Source organism: Lithobates pipiens, unplaced genomic scaffold (assembly GCF_037356315.1).
Source record: "Lithobates pipiens isolate NorthernLeopardFrog02 unplaced genomic scaffold, aLitPip1_a1.2 Scaffold_13, whole genome shotgun sequence".
NCBI lineage: Eukaryota > Metazoa > Chordata > Amphibia > Anura > Ranidae > Lithobates > Lithobates pipiens.
Window position 1 is genome coordinate 247,155,944 of NW_027507718.1, and position 14,674 is coordinate 247,170,617.

The following is a 14,674-nucleotide window of genomic DNA, read 5'->3' on the forward strand; positions in this document are numbered from 1 at the left end:
GGGCCAGCCGGCCATGAGCAGAGACAAAAAAAGAGGAAAGCAAGCTCCAATCATGAAATACCGTTAAGGTGAAGCTTTATTCCTTAAAAAGAGACCGGGGGTGTTACCCACAGTGGTCAAAGTACAAAAAATTGTTGCACCAATACGTAAAATACAAAGCAGGCTAAATAAAAACAAATAAACACCTGTGCATGGGGGTCACAAACAAACGTGATGGTATCAACATATAATGCCGTTATAGGGCGTTATATGTTGGGTTATAAGAACTTATGTTTTTCTCATCACTTTTTTACAGATGAAATCACTTTTTCATGGATGAAATTCTCTGATCACCATTCGGTTGAGAATGAACTTTTAGTTGATTGGACATTCATTTGTTTCAACACAGGGATTGTTTTTTCACTACATGGTTTATTTTTTTTTGGCACACAAATTTTTTGCGATTGATGAACTTTATATAATTGAATTTCTCTGCACACTCACCATTTCAGTTTAACAATATTTTTTGGATGATATCATTTATTCACTTGAATTATTTTTAAGTATTTATTGTTTTAGCGCAACAATAATTTATAATATTTACGCTGACCATAGGGATATTTTATGGTGTTTTATTGCAGCTTGTATTTCTTTGCAGTTTTTTTCTAGCGCTGTATTTTATTTCTTTTTTCTACTCATAGAGATACTGTCAGGTTTTGGCTTGAGTAGATTTCTCAAACAAAAGCTGTTGCATACAATGAGCACGTAGATACCATTGTTGTATTCAAATTGACAGTTAGAATAGGCTATTGTCTCTATAGCTATAGTCTCTATAGTAAGCAGGTAAGAGGGGCTCTCAAACTGAAAGAATGACTGTTAGTCGGAAACAATGGAAACAAGTTTGTAACCATTAACTTTTGGCAACAAACTTGTACTTATAAAAGGGGAATTCAGGCATAAGCTAGGGACACACATCATCAGGCTGTAAGATCAGAAGCCACTCATGATAGAAGAAAAGTGTCTGATTTCCAGAAGAATCATTGCCAATGGAGATCACAAACATACAGTAACCAAAGGTTAAGTAACCTCTCAACCTTTTCAACACAGAGGAACCCCTGAAATAGTTCTCCGGTCTCGGGGAACCCCTGCTAAGAACTCTTGATACAATAGTGTGATGGTCAGTGGGAAGAATAGTCCTTACCCTTGTGGTCAATGGGAAGAATAACCTCCTTACCTCCTTACAGATAGCTAAAAAGATCAATGGTGTGAGTGGGAACTTATCTGAGAGGCAGAAATTGTCCAATGCTGAAGGAACCCCTAGCAACCTTTGGAGGAACCCTAAGGTTCCACGGAACCCTGGTTGAGAATCACTGCTCTACATTATTATCTATCTATCTAGTCCTCCATGTTGTCACCATACACTTGTGGTCATTAGGAAGAATAACCTCCTTACAGATAGCTAAAAAGATCAATAGTGTCAGTGGGAACTTATCTGAGAGACAGAAATTGCCCAATGCTGAAGGAACCCCTAGCAACCTTTGGAGGAACCCTGGTTGAGAATCACTGCCATAGGCTGTTCATTTGCTATGCATTTTGCTTGTTATAGATATCTGTCAGTCTTGTATTGTATTCCTAAGATTGTAATAGTTTTGTAAGCACAGCATCTTTGTATAGTAAAAGCACATTTACACACTTTAGAAGTCTCAGCGTCCTTGCTTATACCACAGTGATCTTGCTAGATAGACGCAAGAAAAACATTTGGGGGCTCATGCCTCGATCTGTGCTATAATTCAATTGAAGCAGACCTGTTTTTCTGTAGTGTGTTGTGTAGCTTGTGCTAGGTAAAATGCTGCATTAGCTGTTTAGGAAAAGCAAGGCTGCAGAGGGTTCTGGTGGCCAGAAAGTGTGCAGCTTACCTATCTGTGCCAGAGACAATGAGTGGGAGCCTCTTGCTAAAGAATTTGTGAAGTATGCTTCTCCCTTGAATCTGACTTGGGGTGATAAAGTCTCAGATCATTTTGTAGATTTTAGCCTTAAAGGGTTGGATTTAAGTAAAAAAGAGAAGAGGACAGTGTCCACAGTGAGCTGGTATTTCCTTCATGCTATTTATACCAAATCACATAGAAGGGAGAAGGCAGAGGCAGAAGTTAAGGTATTAACCTCCCTGGCGGTATGATTATGTCAGGAATTTTGTACCAAAAGCGGTACAAGTTTTTTGCATGGAAATTTGGTGTTATGTATTATAGGCCTGCAATTCTTAGTAATTACTTACTTAAACCTGACCAAACAAGACTCTAGTAGACATCCCAGATGTGATAAATTTTGAAACACAAAATCATGAATTATAATCTAATAAATAATATAATTTTATCCAATAATGTAATGCGAAATAATGAAATTTGCCAAACAAAGAAAATTCAATAAACATCCTGAGTGTGATAAATTTTGAAACAAGGTACAGCACACAGTCCAACATCACAATCCGGACAATAGAACCTGCTTTCTTTTCGGACTTTCTTTCCATTGCTATCTCTCTTTGAACAGCAAACCACGCACATCCTGGTAGGTGCTGCCTTTTTTGTGGTTGGCAGTATGTAGTCCATAAATTGACGACCTGTTAGGCGTTCTGGGTTGGCAACGTCAACAGCATATCATCCAGGTCTGTTCACAGCTCCTGATGGGGTCTGGTGTTTGACAAAAATCTGCTCAGCCACCTTCCAGATAAAATCAGCATGAACAAGAGACTTGTCACTCTTTGCTCTGTAAAGAATATATGAATTCCAAAGGCATTGTTCCAGAAAATGCCGGAAAATCTTTTTATCATATTTTTTTTGCTGTTTGCGCATAGCCGGATAAAATGTCATTGCCTGATCGGCTCTGTCGACCCCTCCCATAGTACAATTATAGTCTATCACGACTTGCGGTTTCAGCACATCTTTCCCACCTTTTGTGTGGACCATGGCAGTGGAGGTATTGTGCAAAGTGCTCATGAGACACACGTCCTTCTTGTCTTGCTATCACATTGCCATCATCTTACCCTTCTGCCAGGCAACCATTTCTCCGGTTTTTAGCTTTTTCTTGGCGAACATAGATGGCATGTCACGTCGGTTAGGCCTAACGGTAACATAGGCATCAGTCTTGTTTTGTAGCAAAACCTCAAACAGTCAGGAGACGTGTAGAAATTGTCCATGGTCACACAATATCCCTGGTTCAGCAATGGCTCCAGCAGTGTAAGGACTGATGATGTGGCCATTCCATAGCCACTGTACCTGGGGTTGAACTTCGTGCCTGTACCGGTGTAAGTGACCGAATTTCAGATGTACCCAGTGGATGACTCGCAGAGCATGTAGGATTTGATGCCAAACCGCGCTCTTTTGGATGAAATAAACTGTATCCAGCTTAGGCATCCCTTGTAGGCCATCAAACATTCATCCACGCAGACGTCCCTTTCTGGCATGTAGGTCCGCTGGAAATTGGTCACGATAATTTGGCATACCTCCCAGATTTTTTTTAGTTTGGGTGCAGGATGCGTGGCCTCATCAAACTCTTCATTGTTCGTGAAGTGGAAATACTTAATGATGAGGGAAAACCGGTATTCGGAAATCACTGCGCCAAAAAACGGAGTGGCCAGTAATTTATTGGTGGTCCAGTACCATTTCTGGAGCGGTTTCGCCACCATGCTATGAAGAATGATGAGTCCCAGAAACTGCCAGATGTCCTCTTTGGTCACCAGTTCCCACTTTCTGCTTCGGGAAAACCTGGCATGCAGCGTAGCGGATTTCTGCTCTTGGTAGCGATTTGTCTCTGTGACAATTTTTTCAGTTACCTCCTCAGTGAGGAATAATTGCAGGTATGCCAGAGGGTTGTCACGCTCGACATCTACCTTCATCCCAGGTGATTCAGTGAAGGGGAATCTTGGCAGCGCTACCTGGTCCGTATCGCAGTCTATAGGGCACCAAGTGCGCACATCGCTGAGGTCAGGTGCAGGATCATCACCGCTGTCACTTGCCAGATCCGTGTCAGTGTCAGACGACAAGTCTCCCCACGACTCACTATCACTCAGTTCTGTGAGCAACTCCGTGTCACTGCCGCTGTCACTCAGCTGGTCCAAAGGCGATTTTGTAGCGAAGTAGCGCTTTTTTGATGCCAGATTATTTTATTGGAGGCAAGGGGCACTGTACAGTTATCAGTCAGATAAAGAGATGATACAGTGTAATCCTCTCAGATTACAGTGTATCACCTCTTTTTATGTGTTTGTGTTATTTTTACTTTTTGAAATTCCTGCCCAGTTCCGCTCCCATGCGCCACTGCTGCTCGCAGGGAACGGAACCAGGGAAGTGAGATGCTGGTGATCTCACCGGCGATTGCATCAGCGATCATGGGGAGGACAGCAGAGGACAGCTCTGCAATGTTACCCCGAGCGTGACTCGGGATTACCGCTCCTGCCAGAAAAAATCAAACCCAAGTCACGCTCGGGGATACCGCCAAGGAGGTTAAAAGACCAGCTAGCAGTTGCTTCAGAATGTGTACTTTCAACTGCTAGTCAGGCTGATGATTTGCAAGATAGGTGTGCAGCCCTCATGACAAAATCAACTAATGCCTTAAGGAAAAGGAAGGGCTGTAAACCTGTTAGTAAAGCACTCTAAGCTGATGAAGTCTGTGCCATTTAATCTTAGGGCTCCATCCATTATTGGCCTTGTTGGGAGGCCTGGGATTAAACAGCAAGATTCATGAAGCCACAACCCTTTTAAGCCATTTAGGGGAGCTGGAGGAGACTAAAACAAAACCTGTCAGGGCAGTAGATAAGGTCAAGGCCAGACAGGAAGAATACAAGCAGAAAAGAACATCGAAGAAAGGGAATGTGGAAGAGAAAACAGGAGGTGAAGAGAAAACCAGGCTAGTTATTACTAAGAAAGAAAAGTGGGTGGACCTATTAAAGGCAGGAGTACCTAAAGATGAGATAGATGGCATTTGTACTGCAGAAATGCTGAAGAGGTGGAAACATTTAGTAGGAAAAACTGTCAGGGTTAGAAACACTTCTCCTAGTGAAGATAACATCAGCCTAGATTTAGAGGAAACAGAACAGGCCCCTCCTGTTAGCCCCAAACCAATTCCCAAAACTAAACATGAACCCAAACCCAAATCCCTTTATCCTGGGGAGGAGTTAGAGAGAATCAGAAGAGGGGATTGGAAGGTTCCTTATCCATTATGAAGGGAAGGTGAGTCTCCTGTAATAGCAGTGAGGGCAGTGACAGCAGGAGATCGACGCCCATATGCACCTGTCACTGTATGGTGGGGGAAGTCATCTTCTCCTACACATGTAATGGCTTTAGTTGCTAGCGGAGCTGAAGTTATACTTTTGCAAGGCAATCCTTTCCATCACAAAGGAGAATTGATTTATGTAGAAGGTTTGGGAGGGCAAACTACACCAGCAGTTAGGATATGGGTGAAATTGTCTATTGGCAAGGGATCAGAATTTATGACAAATGTTGGTATCAGAGTTAGCCGAAAATATTCTTGGGATGGATGTACTTCAAGGTCAGTTAATTCAGACTGAAAGAGGTATATTCACATTTGGGTATCCTGATAAAGTGTATCCGGTAAGGGCAGTGAAGGCTGTGGTCAGAGGTCATCCGAAATGGACCCCTGTCTACATTCCTCCACCAGAGAATCCAGTCTGTCTCAAGTAGTACAGACTTCCTGGGGCCACAAAGAAATTGGGGAGACCATTCAAGAACTGTTGAGAGTAGGGATCCTTAGAACTGCTGTAAGTCCTTTATTGTCTCCTGTGTTCCCAGTAAAGAAACCTGATGGGACATATAGAATGACTGTGGATTACAGAGATCTAAACAATGTGGCACCTCCATTGAAGTTAGCTGTACCAGATATGATCTCAATTGTTGAGAAAATTGCTAAAGATGCAGGAGAATATCATGGAGTGATAGACCTGGCTAATGCTTTCTTTTCAATTTTGATAGACCCAGAGTGTCAATGACAGTTTGCTAGGGTATGGAACGGCCAGTACATTTTCCCTGTGCTTCCTGAAGACTATGTTCATTCTCCAATGATTTGTCATGGACTGATTGCCCGAGATTTAAGTACCCTGAGTTTGAAAGTCGCTGTGTTTTACTACATTAATGACATCATGATCTCTGGAGCAAAAGAAGATGTAACTGAAGCACTGCACCTGCTGATACATCACATGGAGAACAGAGGGTGGGCAATCGACAAAGACAAAGTCCAAGGACCTGCCACAGAAGTTCCTATGAATGATGTGGACTAGGCTGCAGAGGGAAATTCCAGAGAATTCCAAAGATAAAGTCCAAGGACCTGCCACAGAAGTTCCTAGGAATGATGTGGACTGGGCTGCAGAGGGAAATACCAGAGACAGTTGTGCAAACTATCCAGGCTCTGTCGCCCCCTACTTCCAAAGAGGAGGCACAGAAGTTCATTGAAGTTGTGGGGTTCTGGAGATCGTTTATCACACATCTTGGACTGATTCTGAGGCCTATATATAATGTCACCAGAAAAAAGACTGAGTTCTCATGGGGTTCAGAGCAGCGGACTGCATTCCTGGCTGCTAAAGAAGCTATTTTGCAGCATCAAGGATTAGGACCCATGAGACAAGGACTACCGTTTTAGCTGGATGTAATGGAGCAGAATGGTACCATATCTTGGAGTCTGTGGCAGCCAAATAAAAAGAAAGGTCTGAGAGCAATACCTATTGGATTTTGGTCCAAACAACTGACAGGGGCACAGAAAAGATACACGCCCCTAGAGAAGTACCTGTTTGGAGCATACACAGCACTTCAACATGTAGAGAACATTACAGGAAAGGACACAGCTGTAGCCCAGAACCAGACACTGATGAAATGAAAGTGGTACCTTAAAGAAAGACGGATTATTGCAGCTGGGGATGTTAGAGACATTTCAAAACAGTTGGCAGAGCTTGTTACTTTTACCAGAATCCGGCCAGAAGAAGAAATTCCTGTGCTGCAGTCATCCCCCATTCAAGAGGCTCCACCATTTGAGTCTCTGTCAAAAGACATGAAGGAGTCAGCGTGGTTCACTGATGGTTCAGCCATAGTTGCCTCGCCTGGGTGTAAATGGACAGCAGAGCCTACCACCCAAGTACAGACACAGTCCTGCAGGAGACCGGAATTGGAGGGTCCAGACAGTAAGCAGAGTTGAAAGCTGTAGTGATGACTCTTAAGGAGGATCCTTCTTCCCATGTCACTATCTACACTGACAGCTGGGCAGTTTTTAAAGGAGTGACAACTTGGATGCCCACGTGGAAGTCCAATGAATGGATGATTCATGGAAAGGTGGTGTGGGGAGGCAAGGAAGTCTGGGAATAAATCAGGAAGGAAGCTCACTCCAGCACCATAAAAGTGGGAAATGTTGATGCACATGTGCCCCTAGTCCCAGTCTTTGAGAAATACAACAGAGTTGCAGATGAAATCGCCAAAGTGAAGGAAGTTGTGCCAATTGATCCTGTCTTGTTGAACTTGGCCAACTGGGCCCACAAGCAATCTGGACATTTGGGGCAGAAAGCAACATATGAATGGGCACAGAAGAAAGGATTACCTATATCCATGGACATGATAAAGCCTGTAATAGGGAACTGTACAGTGTATGGAGAAGTGTGACAATGGCCATTGCGAAAGTACTCCACCGGGTCGATTAAGAGGGGTGAGGGGCCTGCAGAGATCTGGCAGATTGAACAATGGACTGAGATATTGTTGCACTGCAGTGGACACCTATTCAGGACTTATGCTTGTTCATCCTTGCAAACATGCAGATCAAGCCGCAACTCTTCAACTGCTCCAGAAACTTGTTGTTGCTTATGGTTGTCTCAAACATGTCCAAAGTGATAACGGCTCACACTTCACTGGATCAACCGTACAGCAGTGTGACAAAGATTCTGCAGTGTACTGGTTGTGCCACATCCCATAGCACGCACAGGCAACTGGTTTGATTTAAAAATACAACGGGCTATTGAAGGACCAGATACGCAAACTTACACCCACACATACACTAAGGGGGTGGGATCGGGTCCTCAAACAGGCAGTCATGTTGTAAAATTATAGGCCAATAGCCAAAAGCACACCATATGAGAGGATGGTAAGGGCTGGGGCACAGATTTCACAGCTGGAGTTCAGAGTTCAGTATTTATTTAAGGTTCCTAAAAGAAAGAGCAAGAAAAGAATAGTTAACCACTTGCCCCCTGGCATATAGCAATATGACATCGACAAAGTGGTGCTGTTATCCTTACTGGACATCATATGACGTGATCAGGATAACAAAGCTGGCGCACATGCTCCTGCCCGCCTGTGGGGGCACACAGCACAGCAATCAGAGGTGCTGTGTGTCAGTCTGACACACCACATCTCTGATTGTGGTATGGAGCCTCTGACAGAGGCTTCTTACCACGTGATCAGCTGTGACCAATTACAGCTGATCACCACGTGACCCAGGAAGTGCCGGAAAACGGCTTTTCTTGGATTTCACTGACAGGGAGAGCCAATCGGCAGCTCTCCCTGTTATGGGGGAGAGGGGTCTGCTCTGATTATCAGCACATTTATTGTAAGTGCAGCCCCCATTCAGTGCTGTTCGTCAGCTGCCAATCACTGCCCATCAGCTGCCAGCCTGTGCCCCATAAAGAAAGCCGGTCAGTGCCCATCAAAGTGCCAATCAGTGCCCATAAATGTGCCAATCAGTGCCCATAAAAGTGCCAATCAGTGCCCCATCAGTAATGCCTGTCAGTGCCCTTCAGATGCCACTCAGTAAAGCCTGTCAGTAGCGCCTTGTCAGTGCTGCCTATCCAGTGCCATCTATGAGTGTCCATCAGTGCCGCCCATCAGTGCCACCTATTATTTCCCATCAGTGTCACCTATCAGTGTCCATCAGTTTTTTTTAGTTTATTTAGCAAAAAAATAAAAACCCCAGTGGTGATGAAATACCACCAAAAAAAAGCTCTATTTGTAGGAAGAAAATTATAAAAATTTCGTTTGGGTACAGTATTGGATGACCGCACAATTGTCATTCAAAGTGCGACAATGCTGAAAGCTGAAAATTGTCTTGGGCAGGAAGGGGGGAAGTGTCTGGTATTGAAGTGGTTAAAGAGTCATTACGTGATAAATTCATAATAAAACATAAAATGTCCAAGTGCTTTCAAAGTGCCCGGTGCTCCAAAAGTATAAAGTGCTCCACACCGTGACGCTCCCCGGTGACCCCTCTGGTGCTCGGAGACTTCCCTATGGCTTCCCCATAGTCAGAAGGGTGAGGCCCAGGGGCGTACCTAGAGCATTAGGCACCCGGGGCGGATTCTATATCTGGCACCCCCCCCCCCCACCTTAAAATGTAAAAACACACCACTGTGTCCCCTTCATACCTCTGCATCCTTCAATATCTTTTTGTCACTACTGTGTACCCCCCCCTCTCCACAACTGCACTGTACTACAGAAGAGGACTACAAGTCCCAGCATGCAAGATTGCACTGCACTACAGAAGAGGACTACAAGTCCCAGCATGCAAGGTTGCACTGCAGAGGAGGACTACAAGTATCAGCATGCAAGGCTGCACTGTACTACAGAGGAGGACTACAAATCCCAGCATGCAAGGCTGCACTGCACTACAGAAGAGGACTACAAGTCCCAGCATGCACGGCTGCACTGCACTACAGGGGAGGACTACAAGTCCCAGCATGCAAGGCTGCACTGCACTACAGAAGAGGACTACAAGTCCCAGCATGCAAGGCTGCACTGTACTACAGAGGCCTACAAGTCCCAGCATGCAAGGCTCTCCTGACACATACACGGAACCCTATCCTGACACATACACGGAACCCTCTCCTGACACATACAATGATCCCTCTCCTGACACGTACACAGAACCCTCTCCTGACATGTACACGGATCCCTCTCCTGACACATACACGGATCCCTCTCCTGACACGTACACAGATACCTCTCCTGACACGTACACGGATACCTCTCCTGACACGTACATGGATCCCTATCCTGACACGTACACGGATCCCTCTCCTTGTACGTACACGGATCCCTCTCCTGACACGTACACGGATCCCTCTCCTGACACGTACACGGATACCTCTCCTGACACGTACATGGATCCCTCTCCTGACACGTACACGGATACCTCTCCTAACACGTACACGGATCCCTCTCCTGACACGTACAAGGATACCTCTCCTAACACGTACACGGATCCCTCTCCTGACACGTACACGGATACCTCTCCTGACACGTACACGGATCCCTCTCCTGACACGTACACGGATACCTCTCCTAACACGTACACGGATCCCTCTCCTGACACATACACGGATCCCTCTCCTGACACGTACACGGATCCCTCTCCTGACACGTACACAGATACCTCTCCTGACACGTACACGGATCCCTCTCCTGACACGTACACGGATACCTCTCCTAACACGTACACGGATCCCTCTCCTGACACATACACTGATCCCTCTCCTGACACGTACACGGATCCCTCTCCTGACACGTACACAGATACCTCTCCTGACACGTACACAGATCCCTATCCTGACATGTACACAGATCCCTCTCCTGACACGTACACGGATCCCTATCCTGACACGTACACGGATCCCTCTCCTGACACATATATTGAATAGCGCAGCCATAAGATTGCATAGGGGATTGTGTATGAGGGCCACCTGAACAATGTCCTCAGAGAGATGCTGCAGATAAAGGTTTGACAATGGCCCAGTGAACCAGCCCAATGGCTCAGACCTGTAACAGCCAATGAAGGCTTAAATTATGCATTTACTGCTGCAGCACCCCTACACAGAGACATACCGGGTACACAGGGAGGATCACATAAATCAAAGTACCCAGAGCACCAGATGCAAGAAGAGAAATGAATAATGGCACGCCTACGTATACTTCAATAGATATTGACTGTACCTACCTAAATTAATTGTTCAAAAAGTACACGTGACCATTGGTGAATGGGCTGGTAATATAAAAAATAAAATAAAACTTATGCTCAAAAATTGTCTACATACAGTCACTCTTCACTATGCTTAGGTATGAGCAGGCTAGGAATTGAATAGAAGGTAGTGGCCACAGAGCAGTTACGGTAAGTGACAGCAAGTGAAGAGTTAACATAACTTCTCTGCAGAGCACAGTATATGCAGCCTAGGAATGCAAACATAGATTAGATTTATGGCAGAAGCAGGAAGTAAATCAACAGTCTTCATTATGGGACACTGCACATCATATACACACACACTCACACACACATGCAGACACATACAAATCCATACACACACACACATACACACACACATACAGCACAGTAAACTGACCTGCTAAACTTCTGTGTACACCCCTGGCCCCTGGCATTCTCTGCTACACATGGGGAGGAGAGATCAGTGAATGAAATCACAGGGCAGCTCTAAAGGGCTCTGCAATCACTTGTGCTGTCAAAGGGACTGGACTGGAGCCTCCAGTCTGGGGTGTTAAAGGAAGCACAGCCCAATGTGCTCTAGACTGGTTACAATGTGACCGCCCCCCCCCCTCTCACATTTAAACTCTGCCTCCATGTAACCTGTCTAGCCTTTGCCCGAGCCCCGCTCTTACCTTACATTTGCAACTTGTAGCCAGGAGTAGGGGGCGGAGCTGGGAGAGAGAGACACTCTGATCAGAGGATGCAGAGCCCCGCCCATCCCCACATCAGTGCTTAGATTTGACAGCTCCACTCTCACTGAGGCCGTCCCTACTTGCCCACCAATTGCTGGATGTTTATACTGGAGGCATGAGACAGCCCTGCACACCCCCTCCAATCCGGGGACAGATCCGGGGACAGACAGGCTCAGGGACCATGTCGTGAATCCGGGGACTGTCCCCGGAAAACGGGGACATCTGGTCACCCTAGCCTAACCCGCGGCACTATCTCCTCTTCAGTTGCGGAGGGGGAGGGTGCTGGCCTGACACCCCCCCAGTGTGTGGCACCCGGGGTGGCCTGCCCCCCGCCCCCCACTTAGTACGCCACTGGTGAGGCCATCTGGTTACTTAACATCCCAGGGAAGCCATTGGGAAGTCCCAGTGCGTCAGAGGGGGCGGGGTCACATGGGAGCATCACGGTGTGGTCCGCCCTCAGTTATAAAACAACTGTCAAAGCGAAGAAGCGTCATACGGCGGGTGCCTTCCATGGAGGCGGGAGGGTTGCGGGGAGCAAGAGAAGAAGAAGTCTTTGTGGGACATTTTTATTTTTTAATAAAGGACTTGTCCCAAGCCGTTCTATGTCATTTTTACAATTTTCACACTTTTTTTGTGAAATGGTAGGGGTACCATTTCACACTGGGGGGCGGGATCTGGGGTTCCACTTGTTAAAGGGGCTTCCAGATTCTGATAAGCCCCCCGTCCGCAAACCCCCACAACCACCGAGCAAGGGTTGTGGGCATGAGGCCCTTGTCTCCATCAACATGGGGACATGATGCGGCCTGGTACGGTTCAGGAAGGGGGTTGCTCTCTCACCCCCCTCTTCTCCTGTGGCCTGCCAGATTGCATGCTTGGATAAGAGTCTGGTATGGATTTTTGGGGGGACCCCCACACCATTTTTTTATTTTGGCGCGGGTTCCTCTTAATATCCTTACCAGACCCAAAGGGCCTGGTAATGGACTGTGGGGGATCCCATGCAATTTTTTTCAATGACTGTTATGTGTATTGCTAGGACCGACAATTCATTATAGGCGTGAGTACTTTAAAAAAAATTCCCTTAGAAATGTCATTTTGCTCTTGGACTGTTCTAAACACGGTAAACATGAGAAACTTTACAGGCATACTATAGAGACCACCATTATTAAAATCACCGCTCCCGAAAAAACAACAGTTTTTAAAACTTTTTTTTGCATTGATACATGTCCCCTGGGGCAGGACCCAGGTCCCCAAACAGGTTTTATGACAATAACTTGCATATAAGCCTTTAAAATTAGCACTTTTGATTATTCATGTTAGTGTCCCATAGATTTTAACAGTGTTCGCGTGTTCAAACACATTTTTTGCCTGTTCGCATTTTCTGCTCCTAACCGAACCGGGGGGTGTTCGGCTCATCCCTACTCAGGAGGAGTAGCAGAATGTGTTTTGGGGTGTAGTTGCGGGTATGGCTATACTGTGTATGAGAAATAACTTAATATTACATTTTTGTAAAAAGAAATACAAATTTTATTTAACCATTTCAATGCCGGGCACTTCCTTCCCAGGCCAGTTTTCAGCTTTCAGCGCTGTCACACTTTGAATGAAAAGTCATAGCAATATGAGGGTCCAACATGGGATAGCTCAAAGGGGGTCTGCAGATCTCTTCTCCCTGCTTTCTGTATTCACAGGTTGTCATTGGTTGCAGCGGTATCCCTGGGCAGCAACAGCTATGGGATTGGACGGCATTATCATTCAGTGGATTGGGGCTTTCCTCGTGGCTTTCACACTACACACAATGATGCAGCTTCTTTAGGGCGGATTGCAGGCGCTATTTCTAACGCTATAGCGCCTGCAAAACGCCCTGGTGTGAAAGGGGTGTTACAGCCAGCAGTACAAGTACCAGTCAGTATTATCTGTCAGCAGTACAAGTAAATGAATTTTGTTGCTGAGATTATTATTATTATTTTTTTTTTATTTTTTTTATTGAAAAGCTGTACAGAAAAAAGTAGCCGCTGGACACACACACACACATGATGCATATATAACAAGAGATATAGATATATCTATATAGATATATACATACACGCATAACAAGATACATATATAACAAGCTATATATCTCTTGTTCTCTAGATATATCTGCACAGAAGCAAATGATTTCATTTACAATTAGTATATTTATAAGCCTCCTTCCTTTGGTTCCTTGTTTTTTGTTGTTGTCATAAATGCAGTATATTTCCTGGTTTCTGGGGGGAGGAGGGGAGGAGAGGTTTGCATAGCTAAGGGGCGGCAACTTCCTCTGGCACTGCCGTTGCTATGGAAACCTGACCTGAAACCTATTTCACTGCTTGTGTAGCACTGAGCATGTGCGAGATTTGCAAGGCTGAGATCCAGGAAGAAATACAGTCTGGCTTCAGATGCCCAAACCTAAGATGGCCACGGTCTGCTGCAAGTTTATAAAGTTACAAAATGCTGTAATAGCCTAACAAAACGGACCTTTGTTTACAGACTAACTTTACTAGAATGCATTAAGCTTGTGTATGATAGGTTATTTTTATTTAAAAAGTCAAATTTTGGCCGGAACACCACTTTAACCACTTTCAGACCGGACCATTTTTCTGGTAAATGACCAGAGGTCTTTTTACACTTTGGCACTGCGCTGCTTTAACTGGTAATTGCGCGGTCATGCAATGTTGTACCCAAACGAAATTTGTGTCCTTTTCTTCCCACAAATAGAGCTTTCTTTTAAAGGCATTTGACTGACTCTGCGATTTTTATTTTTTGCGATATAAACGTAAAAAGACCGCAAATTTTGAAAAAAAATGATATTTTCTACTTTTTGTTATTAGAAAAATCCAATAAACTCAATTTTAGTCATACATTTAGGCCAAAATGTATTCAGCCACATGTCTTTGGTAAAAAAAAAGTCAATAACTGTATATTTATTGGTTTGCGCAAAAGTTGTCACATCTACAAACTAAGGTACGTTTTCTGGAATTTAC